The following is a 16,535-nucleotide window of genomic DNA, read 5'->3' as shown; positions in this document are numbered from 1 at the left end:
ACCCGGGTCTGTCTGCTTCAGTGCTCTTGTATCACTCATTCATTCAACAAACATTCATCAAGTACCCACACGGCACCAGGCAAAGTATTAGATGCTGCCTCCATCCCATCTGGGTGCTCCCAGGAAATTATGGGAACAACACACACAAACATATTGGAAGTCAGAAACAGTCACCTACTTGGAGGAGAAGCAGACTCAGTATATTTTAATAGAAATATCAAAGGCACCATGTAGAAGGAGGGCCCAGCTTTGTTTGGTTCAGAGGGTCATGCTCTCTAGAGACACACCCCAGAATCCAGTACATTCCACCTGTCTCCTTTCCTTGATTCTCTAGATATCCAATTTCTTTTGAAAGACAAAGCCAGCATGCTTTACTGAAATTTAGTGAGCCTCAGATTTAAAATCTGAGGTTGTGATGGGTCCAGCTATTCTTTTTCAAGAAGCATTCTATCATATATTTATTGTTATTTATTTTTAATTGAGAAATAAAAATTGTATAAAGGCAGTCCCCAATTTACAATGGTTTGACTTACAATGTTTGACTTTATGATGGTGCAAACACAATGCACAGTCAGTAAAAACAGTACTTTGAATACCCATACAACCATTCTGTGTTCACTTTTAGTACAGTATTCAATAAATTACATGAGGTATTCAACACTTCATTATAAAAAGGGCTTTGTGTTAGATGATTTTGCCCAACTGTAGGCTAGTGTAAGTGTTCTGAGCAAGTTTAAGGTAGGTAAGGCTAAGCTATGATGTTTGGTAGGTTAAGTGTATTAAATGTATTTCAACTTCTGATATCTTCAACTTAGGATAGGTTTGTTAGACTACAATCTCATCATAAGTTGAGGAACATTATATATTTATGATGTACAATATGATGTTTTGAAATATATGTGTGTGTGTATATATATAGAAAGAGAGCAATTTTCTCTCTTAGCAATTTTCAAGTGTACAATATGTTATTAACTATAGTCACCATGCTGTGCAATAGGTCTTCACAACTTATTCCTTTTGTCTAACTGAAATTTCATATCCTTTGTTGACCAGCATCTTCCCAATACTTCCCACCCCCCAGCTCCTGGTATCCACCATTCTACTCTCTGCTTCTGTGACTTCAACTTTTTTAGATTCCACATGTAAGTGAGATCACCTGGTATTTGTCTTTCTGTGCCTGGTTTATTTCACGTAACCTGCAGGTTCATCCACGTTGTCACAAATGGCAGGATTTCCTTCTTTGTAAGGGCTGAGTAGTATTCCATTGTGTATACGTACTACATTTTCTTTATCCATCCAGTAATGGACACTTGGGTTGATTTAAGTCCAGCTACTCTTGACCTGGGCAAGTCATTTAACCTCTTCCAGCCTCAGTTTTCTCATCTATAAATTGGGGTTAATTATGTGGCTTTAGCATAGTTCCCAGAATTGGTACAAGTGTTCAATAAATATTCAAATGCCTCACACATTGTGAATGCACACACAGGCACATGCCTTTTGCAAGGGATGTGTGTGTGTGTGTGTGTGTGTGTGTGTGTGTGTGTGTGTGTGGCAATGATGCCTTTTTGAAAATGAGGGTGCCAACTGAATCAGCAGCATACTTAGTTCCTACAGAAATGTTTTCCCCACCTTTGCATGTTAGTTATAGCTCTTCCTTTTCTTTAAATTCCCTGCAGCCATGATACTCATTCCTTGGCCATTGCTTTCTCTAACTATAGCTTATGCAATTGTTGGTCGACCCTCTCATTATCTGTTGATCTTTACTGTTTACCCCACATTTATTTCCTTGAAGGCACCTCTGAAGCCTACATTGCAACATCTCTGTGGTCCAACTTCTTTTGCACCTTGAGGGGTCCACCAGCATTATCCTTGATATCTCCTTTCTTAGCCCTCTTGGGTGATCAAATCTGTTCATCAGAAAACAAAATAATGATAGAAGGAAGAAAGGAATAGACTGTCACTTGTGCAGGCAGAGGAAAGGCGGGAGTGCCTATTGATGCTCCTTGGCTGAGAGCTTCCTACAGTGTTGCCTCCTCTGGGGCAATGGATCAGGAAGTGAGAAGTTTCCTTTAAACATACTAATCAGGAGAGCAGGGGAGGGAGTGATACTGCCCCCAAGGACACTTGGCAATGTCTAGAGACATTTTTGATTGGGGGCACCTACTGGCTTCTAGTATGTTAAGGCAGAGATATTGCTAAACATCCTATACTGCTCAGGACAGCCCTCACATTTGGCATCAAATGTTAATCACGCCAAGGTTAGGAAACCCTGCAGAAGAGCAATAGATAGAAGCACTTTTTGAAAAAGTTATAATAATATTTCCAACATTAACAGCATGATAAGGATCCAGTGCAGCGAGGGGCAGTGCCTGATGAGGTGCGTCTGTACTCGTTTGACCAAACAGGCCTTGTGGGTAGGTACAACAAGACCTGGCCCTTGAAAAGCTCATTCTGTACTCAGGTTGCCCTGGGGATCTTTGGTCATGACTCAGTGAATTGGCTCTTTCTCAGGAGATCTGGGTGGCAGTGTTATTGTAATTCCAGAAAGGGGAGGGCAAGAGTAAGATTTATTAAAAACATGTTAGAGCAGCTAGAAGGCAGCCCTAGCTAGTTATCTAGCACTTACATTCATTACAGGAATCTTACTAACCCTATGTCAACCATATGTGTGTGCATGTATGTGAAAAATCATTACATTATTTTTTTAAAAAATTAATAAATTCAGGAGCTACATGTGCAGGTTTATTACATGGACATATTGCATAATGGCAAAGCCTGGGCCCGAAGAGTGAACACTGTATACCATAGGTAATATTTCAACCCTGCTCCACTTCCGATTCACTTACTTCCTTTTTTTTTTTCTTTTTTGAGATAGAATCTTGCTCTGTCATCCAGTCTGGAAGTCTGGAGTTCAGTGGTGTGATCTCGGCTCACTGCAGCTTCCGCCTCCTGGGTTCAAGAGATTCTCCTGCCTCAGCCTCCTCAGTAGCTGGGATTACAGACATGCGCCACCACGCCTGGCTAATTTTTGTATTTATAGTAGAGACGGGGTTTCACCATGTTGGCCAGGCTGATCTCAAGTGATCCGCCCAGCTCGGCCTCCCAAAGTGCTGGAATTACAGGCGCGTGCCACTGGGCCTGGCCCCAATTAACTTACTTTTGATTGAGATCCATTAATTTGACTGGTTTAAGGAAGGAGGAAGTAAATAAGGGTGGGATTTTGAAAGAATAAAGTTTCACCCTTCAGGTTCTAACCTCCAAATGACCTTTCTCTTTTCTAGAAGGAAGAAGGGGACTAACATCTTATGAGCACCATATGTCAGGCAATTAATTTAATTCTGGGAAAATATAGTAACTTTGCACCAGTATAGCTCTAGTTCCTGCCCCTTCTTTGTGCTTTTGTTGTCATATATATTACATTTATGTCTATTACAGCAGTGTTATAATCAAGAGAAGACCACACACACACACACACCCTTATACACACATATACACACTTTATATTTACCCACATACTTACCATTTCGGGTGTTTTTCATTCCTTCCTGTGGATCCAAATTACTATCTGGTCTCATATTCTTTCAGCCTTAAGGATAAAGTCTAGTTCGAGAGAAGTATCACCTCCTCCTCAGTTTTTGTTTATATGGGAAAGTCTTTATTTTGCCTATATTTTCTTTAATTCAAATTTTTATTGAGATAATTATAAATTCACATACAGGTGTAAGAAATAATATGGTTTCCCCTAATGTTAACATTTTTAAATGTTTCCCTAGTTTCCCTAATGGTAACATATTGAAAATGGGATATACACACACACACACACACACACACACACACACACATATATATACACACACATATATATACTTTCTACTGTAAGCAATTGGCTCACATGATTATGGAGGATGATAAGTCTAAGATCTGCAGTCAGAAAGGTGGAGACCCAAGAAAACCAATGGCACAGCACCGATACAAGTCCATGGGGTTAAGAACTGGGAGAGCCAATTATGCAAGCTCCAGTCTGAGTCTGAGGGCCTGAGAACCAGGAGAGCCAATGGCATACGTTCCAGTTCAAGTCTGAGTGTGGAGAAAACCGGTGTTTCAACTTGAAGGCAGGTAGGCAGAAAAAATATATATTTCTTACTTCGACTTTTATTTCATTCAGGCCTGCAACAGACTGGTTAAGGCCCATCCACACTGGGGAGAGCAATCGCTTTACTCAGTCTGCCAATTCCAATGTCAATGTCATCTGGAAACACCCTTACAGACACACCCAGAGATAATGTTTAACCATATATCTGGGCACCCCATGGCCCAGTCAAGATGATACATAAAATGAGCAATCACAAGTCCATTACTTGTCAACCTGGCACCCATACAGATCTCCTTAGGCTATACTTAATCTTAAAATAAAAACTATTACAAGGTTATAATCCCACCTAACATGATACAATTATCCTGCAGACAATGGAAATACACCAACCCCTTCCCCAAAGACAACATAGTTTTTGAGTGACATTTACTCCTCTTGATATTTCATAGCTTAAAATTCTATGATGTAAAATGAACAATACTTAAGTACTATGGAATAAAGTCAATACATCTTATGTTGCATAATAAGGAAATAGGAGAGGGAAGAAAACAAAGATATTTGCTTAATACACACCTATATTCATAACAAAATATGGAGGAATACTCATGACAATTGCAGTTTTTGTTTCTGTAACGGTCACGTGGTCATAGCTGGTATTTATAACTACTTTTCCCCGCTACCCATTCTGTATTGCCTTTGCCTTCAGCAAGCACCTCAGCTGGTCATTGTTCTTTACCTGGGGAAGTAACCCAAACCTTCATTCTTGAAGGGTTTGGGCCATTTGCTAATGGTCCTGCCTGGGTTTGGTTGTAGTTTTCCATTGGCCTTAATCAAAGGGCATGGTAATATTAAGAGTTGCCCCAAAGAATCTTCTGTATTCTGGATACACTCTTCCTTTACCTCTATTGTGCAGTACTTCAATTTCCCCCTTGGTAGTCTGGATCAATAACCCCAGCCAACATAGTAATGTCTTTCTTTGCCTATTGATTCAGAGGTAGGAGGAGCCCAAAGTAGCCAGATGACAGTCTTAACTTTCAGTTCAAGGGAATCATTGTTGGTTTTCTTTGTGAAAGCATGCCTCCTTTTGGAACTAAGACTTCTAGGGAAGCATACTATATCATCATGGGAATAGGAAGCAAAAATTTTGCTAGTAGGTCACCAGGGATAAAAGTGAGTAATGCCCACTCCCATTTCCACCCTTTTATTCCTGGGCACATTAATCCTGACTATGGGAGAAAGGATACCATATATTGGAGGCTGATTCAGAGCATATACAGCCTATAGAACCTTTGCACCCCATCCTGCAAGGTACTATCAAACCAGCTGCTTCAGGATGCTGGGAAATACAATAAGATCAGTGAATACCATGAGCACGGGCCTATTGCTATAATTTTTTTTACTATGACATGAGTTCCTTGATAAGAAACAACACTGTGTGAAATACTATGACAGTGAATAAGGCATTCCATAAGTCTACAGATGGTAGTTCTGGCAGAAGCGTTCCATGCAGGGAGGGCAGATTAGTGTTCAGAGTAAGTATCTATTCTAGTAAGAACAAAACACTGACCCGTCCCTGATGGAAGTGGTCCTTATCTGTTGTCTTACCTTCGTCTTTCCCTCCCTCCCCACCCCCTTTCCCATGCCCACACCCTGCCCATCAATATTTTCTAAAAGCTCCCGAAATGATTGTAATTTTAGCCCAGGATTAAGAGGGATTCTTCTCTGACTTTCACATCTAATAATAACCCACTAGATGAACTTTTGCCTCTCATCCTCCCGATCCTGGGCTTAGTGGGATTGGTGGTCTTAGTGCTCAAGGGAGGAATGCTTCCACAGGAAAACACTGTCGGGATTTTGCAGAATTAAGAGCAAACACTGCCCCTTGGATATTTTTGGCTTTTCATACCACTTAATCAAAAGAAAGGGGAGGGTGTCACTGCACCAGATGGGTGGTTAATCCTGATAACCAAGGGGAAATTGGGTTGCTGCTGTACAGTCGAGGTAAGGAAACTTGTCTGTATACTAGTTCTCCTGAGCAACAGAGCCAATATAAGACTCTGTGTGTGTGTGTGTGTGTGTGTGTGTATGTGTGTGTGTGTGTATGTGTGTAACTGGCTCTTGCAGTTATAGAGGCTGGAGGTCAAAAACTCACATGATCTGTCATCTGCAAACTGGAGCCCCAGGAAAGTTGGAAGTTGATGGTGTAATTTAGTCTGAGTCTAAAGATCTGAGACCAAGGGAGTCGATGGTGTGAATCTATGTTCAAGGGCAGGAGAAGATGACATGAGATGTCCCAGTTCAAGAAATGAGGCAGAAAGATGGGACAAATTTTTCTTTCTTCCATCTTTTGCTTTATTCAGGCCTCAATGGATTGGATGATGCCTACCCACATTCAGGAGGGCCGTCTACTTTACTGAGCCCACCAATTCCAATGCTCATCTCATCCAGAAACACCCTCACAGAAAAACCCAGACATGATGTTTAATCTGGATATTTTGTGACCCAGTCAAGTTGATGCATAAGATTAACCGTCACAACCTAGAACCCAAGATATTCATTGGCACCTCTTAGAACTCCTTTGTACAATAGTCTTGATCAATGAAAAACTGTGGGAACCCCATAAAGGAAAGATCATGAAGGGCTCAGACTGCACAGGAATGAAAGTTTGGATCACCTCATCAGGTGAAGCACTCCATCTAACTGGCAGAAGGTAATGGAAACATAGAAAGGATGCTGGGAGAAGGCAGTTATTGTTATCATCTTGAACTTCACGACCAGACACACAGGTGGGGTCTGTAGTCGCTGTTTTATGTTAGTTGTTTCTTTCCTCCCTTCTTCCACAATTGAATATGAGGAATATTGGTGATGGCTAGCATTTTAGCTTTTAGGTATGTGACCATCTGATACCTCCCACAATGATTTGGTGACCAGGGAGACTCATGCAACCCCATGATGGGACATGGACTTTTCACGTGGACAGAACCCAAGAGTGAATGTTGAGAGATGGATTTGAATTTCTTTCTTTCCCCTTTTGGACCCATTTACCCCCTCTTCTGTGCCCTGCTTTATACCTCAGAAAACCAAATGTATGGGTTGCATCAACAGTTATCTTGCTCTCTGGCTTCTGCTTGGAACCAGCCCACGGGGCACAGAAGGAGATTAGAGGAAAGACTGGGACTAAGGTTTGGGTATTTATTCCCCAACTTCCTCTGGTTGTGTCTCCACAGTCTGCATGGATGCCTCAACTTGCTCTTTTCAGGATACCCCTTCCATATAGATCTCTGTTCCAGTAACCAGCCCTTCCCCCTTGGCCCTTCACATTAAGGTGTGTTTTATTATATGATGCATTTCCATTCATTCAACAAATATTCACTGAAGATCTCTCCTGTGTCAGACACTAGTAAGAAAAAAGGCACAATGCTTTTTCCTTATAGTCTAATGTCTAGAGGGGAGAGAAACATTGAATAATGTCACAATTAAATATATACCTACAAATTATGATAAAAGCTATGACAGAGAAGTACAAGATCTGTGATGAAGATTTGAGGTGAAGGGAATCCACACATGAGGACCAGCACATGTGAGTGCTTTGGGGGCAGTAAGGAGCTCAGTGCATTTAAGAAACTGAAATAAGACCAGCAAAGCTGACACGGTAGATGGGGGAGAGAAGCTTGACTTGACAAGGTTTCTCAGTGAATTAGCTTTGGGGAGGGAGTTGTGCGAAAAAGAGGAGACTCTTTAGACATAAAAAATAAAGTACATTGGAGCTAAATATACTTTTGGCATCTCCATGTCCTCCTTTTACTTTACTGCTGAGTTGAAACAACACCAAAGATGTGCTCATTTTGCTTGATGAATTAATATGCTAAAGTAGGCAGTAAAGAGGAAATCAATAGCAGGGAGAGAAAACTGAGCAAAAGGACAACAATGATGAATCATGAATGATGCACTCTCTACTGGACAGTACTTAGCAGAAATAGTAAATTAAGAAGGATGGGTCTTTAGAACAAAAGTTAATAGCAGAAGGAAGCAAGAATGTACAAAAGTGTGATGAATCAGAAGTGATGTGACCTACATTCAATAATACTTTTCAGGAATGTGATATTAAATCAGGAGTATTAGACTAGTAGTTCCCAAACTTACAGGGCATCAGAATTACCTTGAATCTTAAAAAATCATGTTGTATACTTTAAATATGCACAGTAAAAATTTTTTTTAAAAAGGAACATTATATAGAATTTACAAAAAAGATTTACCTTGAGAGCTTTATTTATTTATAAAGTTTAGTTTTTTGGGAAGGCTCTAGAATCTGAATTCTTGGTGTACTGGTACTAGTGAGTTACTGCCTTAGGTGATTTGGCTAAAAAAGGAAATCCATGGCTTATCAATGATAGACAATGTATTAAACAAGTACTGAAATGCATGCCCATTTTCTTCAGCGTCTGCTGTTGTTACACGGCATCTGAGATATCTTAGGACAGCCCAGGTAGCAGTACTTGTTGATTTTGAAATGTAAAGCTCACTGAATGGGGAGTAGAAACTTCCCTCCAAACACAAAACCCAGGTCTCAATGACAGTTAGGTGGTCTCGGTTCTCCCTTCCCCATGTTTCAGCTGTGAAGTGCAGCTGGTCTGACAAGAGACAGGTGCTGGCAAGGAATTCGATCCTGAAAGGGGTGTGGTCTACAGTGTTTTGCTGCATCTTCTGTTCCTCTGGGTAAGACAACTTCCTCCAACCCTCACTGCTACCACCACTGATATCTTTATGAAAGTCCCTGGGGTTGGGGGAATGAGAGCCACGGAAGTGACACAGGCAAATCTGTGGTGGGGGAAGCAGTTACCCCTCCAGGCTCTGGATGCTTCTGGTTCTTCAAACCAGCTGCACGGTACCTCCTCAGAGATGCAGCTGGCCATGCCTCCTCACCTAGTGGACCACCTAGTGGACCAAGCACCATTTGATCCCTCAGAGGTCTCAACACCGGCTACAGAAATTTTAGAAGACAGAGTGCCAGTCACAGCTTCCACCTCTCTGTTCCCCCAGAGGTATGAGCGCTATGTGTGCCTGGGCCCCTTGTCTTGACTCCTGGGTTCTGGTAACGCCAAATCTTTTATACTCCCAAATCTAGGAGTGAGGGATTCTAATACTCATGTAACCAATTCTCCATATTAAATCGTCTCTGAGTGAAAGCTTGGCTCTTTCATTTCTTGTACTGGGAATACTGGTTTTTAACTCCCACCAAGACTCTTCCCTAGTAGCAAGTCCTAGTAGGAATTAGATTTAGATACTGAACATTAAAAATTAAAATCACAAATAGTCACTATATCCATCCTGATTTCCAACTAGTCCGTGGGATCTGGCAACACTTTGCCACCCTTCAGACGTGGTTAGCTCCTGTTTTGCTACTTACTTGCTGTGTGATTTTATTTACTTATTTATTTATTTATTTTGAGATGGAGTCTCGTTCTGTCGCCCAGCCTGGAGTGCAGTGGCCGGATCTCGGCTCACTGCAAGCTCCTCCTCCCGGGTTCACGCCATTCTCCTGCCTCAGCCTCCCGAGTAGCTGGGACTACAGGCGCCCGCCACCTCGCCCGGCTAGTTTTTTGTATTTTTTAGTAGAGACGAGGTTTCACCGTGTTAGCCAGGATGGATGGTGTCGATCTCCTGACCTCGTGATCCTCCCGTCTTGGCCTCCCGAAGTGCTGGGATTACAGACTTGAGCCACCAAACCCGGCCTACTGTGTGATTTTAAACAAGTCCATTTCCGCTGCTAGAAGCTTCCATTTGTGCATGTGTTTTTAAAAAGAGAGGGATTGGGGCTACTGGAGTTTTTCTAGGCCCCTCGGCTTAGACATTCCCTGTGTTTCCGAATGATTTAAGCTTCCTCTGGGCATTTCTGGCTCTGGAGACAGCTCCAAAGAGAGAATAAGAAGGAGAGGAAGACGAGAGGTCCTGGATATGCATGGTACCATGGGAAACACCTGAAGATTCCACTTGAGATGTCTTCTGGGATCTAATGGGCAGAGTCATGAGCAAATAGTCAGTGATAAAGAGACCCAACATACCCAGCCCCCCTGAGGTCTTTCAAGGCAGGGGTTCTCAGAGCTCAGCCCTGAGGGCTCTGAGTTCATTCTTGAACAGAGCGTCAAGCAGATACTGTCCACCACACGGCACATTCTGAATGTTTCCAAGGGCCTCTTTGGTCCATGGGTGTCGGGGACAGAATGATTCTGTTCCATTCATTCATGTATGTCAACCCCAATCAAGGATTGAAGAGTGCCGGTGAAAAGGACAAGCACCAGGTTCTTATCAGATTTGGCAAAGTCCTTGAGCTACCATATTTTCTCAAATTTAGAACTACACTGTGACATCGTTAGTCCATCGTCTTCATCTTAGAAATGCAAAACTGAGGCCCTGAGAGGAGCATCCCTCCACCCTATCCTGTTCCAACCACAGTGTACATTCACCCAGGGGTAAATTTGGGATTCAGATTTGGATCTCTTTATTCCCAGACACGTGCTTTTCCCATAGGATGCAGACCAAAGACGACTGGTTAGTAATTTGGTATGGATCTTAAGGATGCACAGGACTGGGATAGGTGTCCCAGGAGAAGAGACCAATTCTCACAGAGGTATGGAGGCAAGAGCAAATGTCAACATGGGGAGATACCACACATGGGGACAATGTGACTGGACAGACTCTTTGCAAAACTGCCAAATGAGCAGCGTTTTCAGGGTCTTCATCACGAACCTGACCTGATCCCCCCACTTCCAAGGATTTTAACATCTTCACCTACTCTCCTTCTACACCAGAAGCAGGCACCATCGACTTTTTTGTTAATGGCAAGACATTTGGCACAATTTTACTGTAATCACTCAGAATATTAATTCCAGAATACTATTGATCTTCTTTCATACTGTGTCAAACACTTTAAAAACATTATGTCTTATCTATTTGGGGAGTTACTTTGAAACAATTGCATTAAACCTCATTTTCAGCCGAGCGCGGTGGCTCACACCTGTAATCCTAACACTTTGGGAGGCTGAGGCGGGCAGATCATGAGGTCAGGAGTTTGAGAACAGCCTGAGCAACATGGTGAAACCGCGTCTCTACTAAAAACACAAAAATTAGCTGGGCGTGGTGGCACATGCCTGTTATCCTAGCTACTCAGGAGGCTGAGGCAGGAGAACTGCTTGAACCCAGGAGGCAGAAGTTGCAGTGAGCCAAGATCGCACCATGCACTCCAGCCTCAGCAACAGAGTGAGACTCCATCTCAAAAAAAAAAAAGAAAAAAGGAAAAACCTCATTTTATCAGTAATTATTTGGACTTAGCTGTAAAATGTTTAACATATTTATTAAAATATCATTGACATACAAAAAATGTATACATTTAAGGTGTACCACTTGGTGTTTCGATATATGTACACATTACAAAATGATCACATTTCAGCTAATTAGCATATCTATAATCTCTACATAGTTAACTATGTATGTATGTGTGGTATGTCTGTGTGTTGAGAAGATTTAAGATCTACTCTCTTAGTAAATTTAAGTATACAATACAGTATTGTTAGCAATCCTTACCATGCCACACATTATATCTCTAGAATTTATTCATGTCGTATGACTGAAACTTTATCCCCTTTGACTAACATTACCCCATTTCCCCCTCCCTCCAGCCCCTGGCAACCATCACCCTACTCTCTGCATCTAGGAGCTGTATATTATTAAAAAATGCTAAGAGAGTAGATTTTAAATGTTCTCGCCACAGAAATAACTTAGTGAAGTAATGTATATGTTAATTAGCTAGATTTAGCCATTCCACAACGTGTGCGTGTGTGTGTGTGTGTATCAAAACATGTTATTTCAAAAAGCAGTATGGAGGGGAAAAAATCGTGTTATACACAATAAATACATGAATTTTATCTGTCAATTTAATGTAAAAATGTTTAAATTCTACATATAAGTGAGATCATGTAGTATTTCTCCTTCTTTGTCTTGCTTATTTCACATATCATAACATCCTACAGTTCCATTCATGTTGTCCCAAATGGCAACATTTCCTTTTTAGTTTTTAAGGCTAATAATATCCCATTGAATATGTATATGTGTATTTTATTTTATTTTATTTATTTTGAGACAAAATTTTGTTCTGTCACCCAGGCTGGAGTACAGTGGTGCGATCATGGCTCACTGTGGCCTAGGGGTTCCTGGGCTCAAACAATGGTCCTGCCTCAGCCTCTTAAGTAACTGGGACTACGGACACATGCCACTATGCCCAGCTAATTTTTAAAAATTTTTATAGGGATGGGGGTCTTTCTATGTTGCCCAGGCTGGTCTCAAGCTCCTGGGCTCAAGCAATCCCCCCACCTCAGCCTCCCAAATTGCTGGGATTACAGGTGAGAGCCACCATGCCCAGCCTTTTTCTTTACCTATTCATCTGTCAACAGACATTCAGGTTGTTTCTGTACTTGCCATGAATGATGCCAAGTCAAGGGAGCACGGTTTTCTCTTCTCAGTCCTGACTTCAGTTCCTTTGGATATATACCCAGAAGGGGATTGCTGGATCATATGGTAGTTTTAGTTTTAATTTTTTTGGGATCTTCCATATTGTTTTCCATAAATAGCTGTACCAATGTACAATCTCACTACCAACAGTATCCAAGGGTGCCCTTTTTCTATACATTCTTGCCAATACTTATCTTTTGTCTTTTTTACAATAGCCATCTTAACAGGGTGTGGTACCATTTCACTGTAGTTTTAATTTGCATTTTCCTGATGATTAGAGATCTTGAGCACATTTTTATATACCTATTGGCCATTAAATTTTTTTCTTTTGAGAAATAGCTATTTAGGTTCCTTGCCCTTTTTTTTCAGCTTCCCAAGAATTGTTGGATGCCCATTTGTTAATCAGGTTACTTGTATTCTTGATATGTATTCTTGAATAGTAGTCGTGTGAGTTATTTATATATTTTGGATATTAATCCTTTACAGCATATATGGTTGCAAATATTTTTTCCTACTCAGTAGCTTGCCTTTTCATTTTGTTGATTGTTTCCTTTGCTGTGCAGAAGATTTTAGTTTGATATAATCCCACTTGTCTATTTTTGCTTTTGTTGCTTGTAATTTTGATGTCATGTCCAAAAAATAATTGCCAAAATCAATATAAAGATGATTTTTTCTTACATTTTTTCTAAGAGTTTTTATTTTTTTCCTCCTAGCTTTATTGAGGTATAATTGACAAATAGGAATTATATATATTTAAAGCGTGCAACTTCCTATATTGATATCAAATGATCACCACACTCAAGCAAATTAACATATACTCCATCTTACATTGTTAACCTTTTCTTGTGTGATGAGAACACTTAAGATCCACCCTCTTAGCAAATATCGGGTATGAAATACAATATTGTTAGTTGCGGTCACCATACTGTACATTAGGTTCCAGAATTAATTTATCTTGCATAACTGAAATGGAAACTTTGTACTCTTTGACCAATATTTTCTCATTTTTCTCCTTCCCCCCCGCAACACCACATTCTCCTTGTAATTACCATTCTACTCACTGCTTCTATGAGTTTGACTATTTTTTTAATTAATTAATTAATTCATTCATTCATTTATTTGACAGGATCCCATTCTGTCACCCAGGGTGCAGCCTCGAACTTCTGGCATCAAGCAATCCTCCTGCCTCAGCCTCCCAAAGTGCTGGGATTACAGGCGTGAGTCATCACTCCTAGCCCAAGTTTGGCTATCTTAGATTCCACATATAAGTGAGATCAGACAATATTTGTCTTTTTGTGTCCAACTTAATTCACTTAGCATGATGTCCTTTGGATTCATCTGTGTTGTGGCAAATGATGGGATTTCCTACTTTTTAAAGGATGAATACTATTCTATTGTGTGTGTGTACACACATAATGCATACAAATATTGTATAATGTATATATACATTGTATATATGTGTATAACATGTATGTGTGTGTGCATACACACACCACAGTTTTAAATTCATTATCTGCTGATGTACATTTAGGTTTTTTTCATATCTTTGCTATTATGAATAATGCTTCAATGAACTTGGAAATGCAGATGTCTCTTCAAGACTTTTTAAAGAATTTTAGTTTCAGGTCTTACGTTTAAGACTTTAATCTATTTTAAGTTGATTTTTGTATATGGTATTGGATAGGGATCCAATTTCATTCTTTTGCATATGGATATCTAGTTTTCCCAGCACCATTTGTTAAAGAGATCTTCTGTTGCCTATTGTGTGTTTTTGACACCCTCGTCAAAGATCAATTGACCACAAATGGGTGGGCTTAGTTCTGGGTTCTTTATTCTGTTCCATTGGCCTGTATATCTGCTTTTCTGTTTTTGTGCCAGTACCACACTGTTTTGATTACTCTAGCTTTGCAGTGTAATTTGATATCAGGAAATGTGATGCTTACAGCTCTGTTCTTTTTCAAAATTCCTTTGGCAATTTGGGGTCTTTTGTGGTTCCATATGAATTTTAGCATTGCTTTTTATGTTTTTGTAAAAAAATGCCATTGGCATTTTGGCAGAAATTGCATGTGCTCTGTAGGTTGCTTTGGGTAGTGTGGACATTTTGACAATATTAATTCTTCTAGTCTGTGAGCCTGAGATTTCTTTCCATTTATTTGTGTCTTTTAAATTTTCTTCATCGATGTTTTATAATTGTCAATGCATAAGTTTTTCACTTCTTTGGTTGAGTTAATTACTAAGTGTTTTGTTGTTGCTGCTGCTAATGGAAATGAGATTGTTCTTGGTGTATAAAATTGCCATTGATTTTCGTATGCTGATTTTGTATCCTATAACTTTAATAAATTTGTTTATTAATTCTAACCTTTTTTTGCAGCTTCCTTAGAGTTTTCTACAATTAGTTTAACCAGCCCTTTCTAAAGAGAGGGGAGTAGAGATGGCAACAGCATCAACGACAAGTGAATTCCAGCCTCTTTAGAGCCCCTTGATTCAAGTTATATTAAACAAGAAACTTATTTGACAAGAGATAGCAAGTCTTGGTGTGCTGTGGTGACAAGTTGCCTGCTGTGAGATTCCCTTCTTAAGCCTGGCATCCTCTTATCTTGCCCAGTCCTCTGGGCATCTCTTTCTTCTTTCTCTCCCCTATCCTTCCTTCTACTCCCTTTTCATCTTTTTTTTTTTTTTTTTTTTTTTGAGACCAAGTCTCGCTCTGGAGTGCAGTGGCACAATCTCAGCTCACTGCAACCTCTGCCTCCCGGGCTGAAGAGATTCTCCTGCCCCAGCCTCCCGAGTAGGTGGTATTACAGGTGCCCGCCACTATGCCCGGCTAATTTTTGTATTTTTAGTAGAGATGGAGTTTTGACGTTTTGGCCAGGCTGGTCTTGAACTTCTGACTTCAAGTGATCTGCCTGCCTTGGACTCCCAAAGTGCTTGGAATTACAGCTGTGAGCCACTGCAGCTAGCCCCTTTCCATCTTTGATCACCTATTTTGTGAATAAATTTTCTTAAAACTTAGCACTTTAAAGCAACCATTTCATATTGTGGGTCAGCCATCTGGGAAGCAATCTGCTTGGTGATTCTTTTATAGGGTCTTTCCCATGGTTGCAGTCAGACGTCTGCTGGAGCTGCAGCCATCTGAAGGCTCTATTGGGTTGAGCAGCTCATTTGCATGGCTGGAATTGATGCTGGCTATCAGTCAGAGCTTATCTGGGCCTGCTGATCACAGCACCCACATGGGTCTCTCTAGTATGGGCTTCTCTCAGAGTAGTTGGACATCTTACATGGCAGTTTCCCACTACCCCCAAACAAGCTACCTAAGAGGATCAAGTGGGACTTGCACTTTTTCTAGCCTAGCCTTGAAGGTCACATAGCATCATGTTTGCTTTATTCTCTTGGTCAAAGAGTCACAGAGTTTTCTCAGATTCAAAAGGAGGGGACATAGATCCCACTTCTAGGTGGAAGGCGAGTGAAAGAATTGTAGGACCTTGCTTTAAAGCAGTCACACCATCACACCATTTTCCTCCTTCACCCCTTTCTTCTCCCTTCTTCTTTAACTCTACTCTGCTTTCCTTCATCTCTCCCTTTCATGCCTCTCTCCAGCTATTTTCAATTTTGGAGAATTTCTGCACCATGCTATGGAACTGTCTCCTTTGCTACAACTCCAGAAAACAAGTCCATGGGCCCTTTCAGAGATGGACTTACCATGAGGCTGATGGAGCCAAGCCTCAGGGTCCTTGCTTGAGCGATTCTGGAAGTGCTTCTAGCTATATGTTACATGGTCAGATGACCTGTAATATCTGCAAAAGTAAGATATTCTAACCATAATCAGCCAATCCGTCTTCCCTTTCCACTCTGACCTTTCACACTTCTCCTGGGTTAGGTGGTGTTGGGGCGATTGCCAGCATTTTAGGCATGCAAATTAAAAGGAAGTTGAGTTGGGGAT

The sequence above is a fragment of the Macaca nemestrina genome, chromosome 15, assembly GCF_043159975.1.
Source record: "Macaca nemestrina isolate mMacNem1 chromosome 15, mMacNem.hap1, whole genome shotgun sequence".
Classification (NCBI taxonomy): Eukaryota; Metazoa; Chordata; class Mammalia; order Primates; family Cercopithecidae; genus Macaca; species Macaca nemestrina.
Note: the sequence above shows the minus strand (reverse complement) of the source record.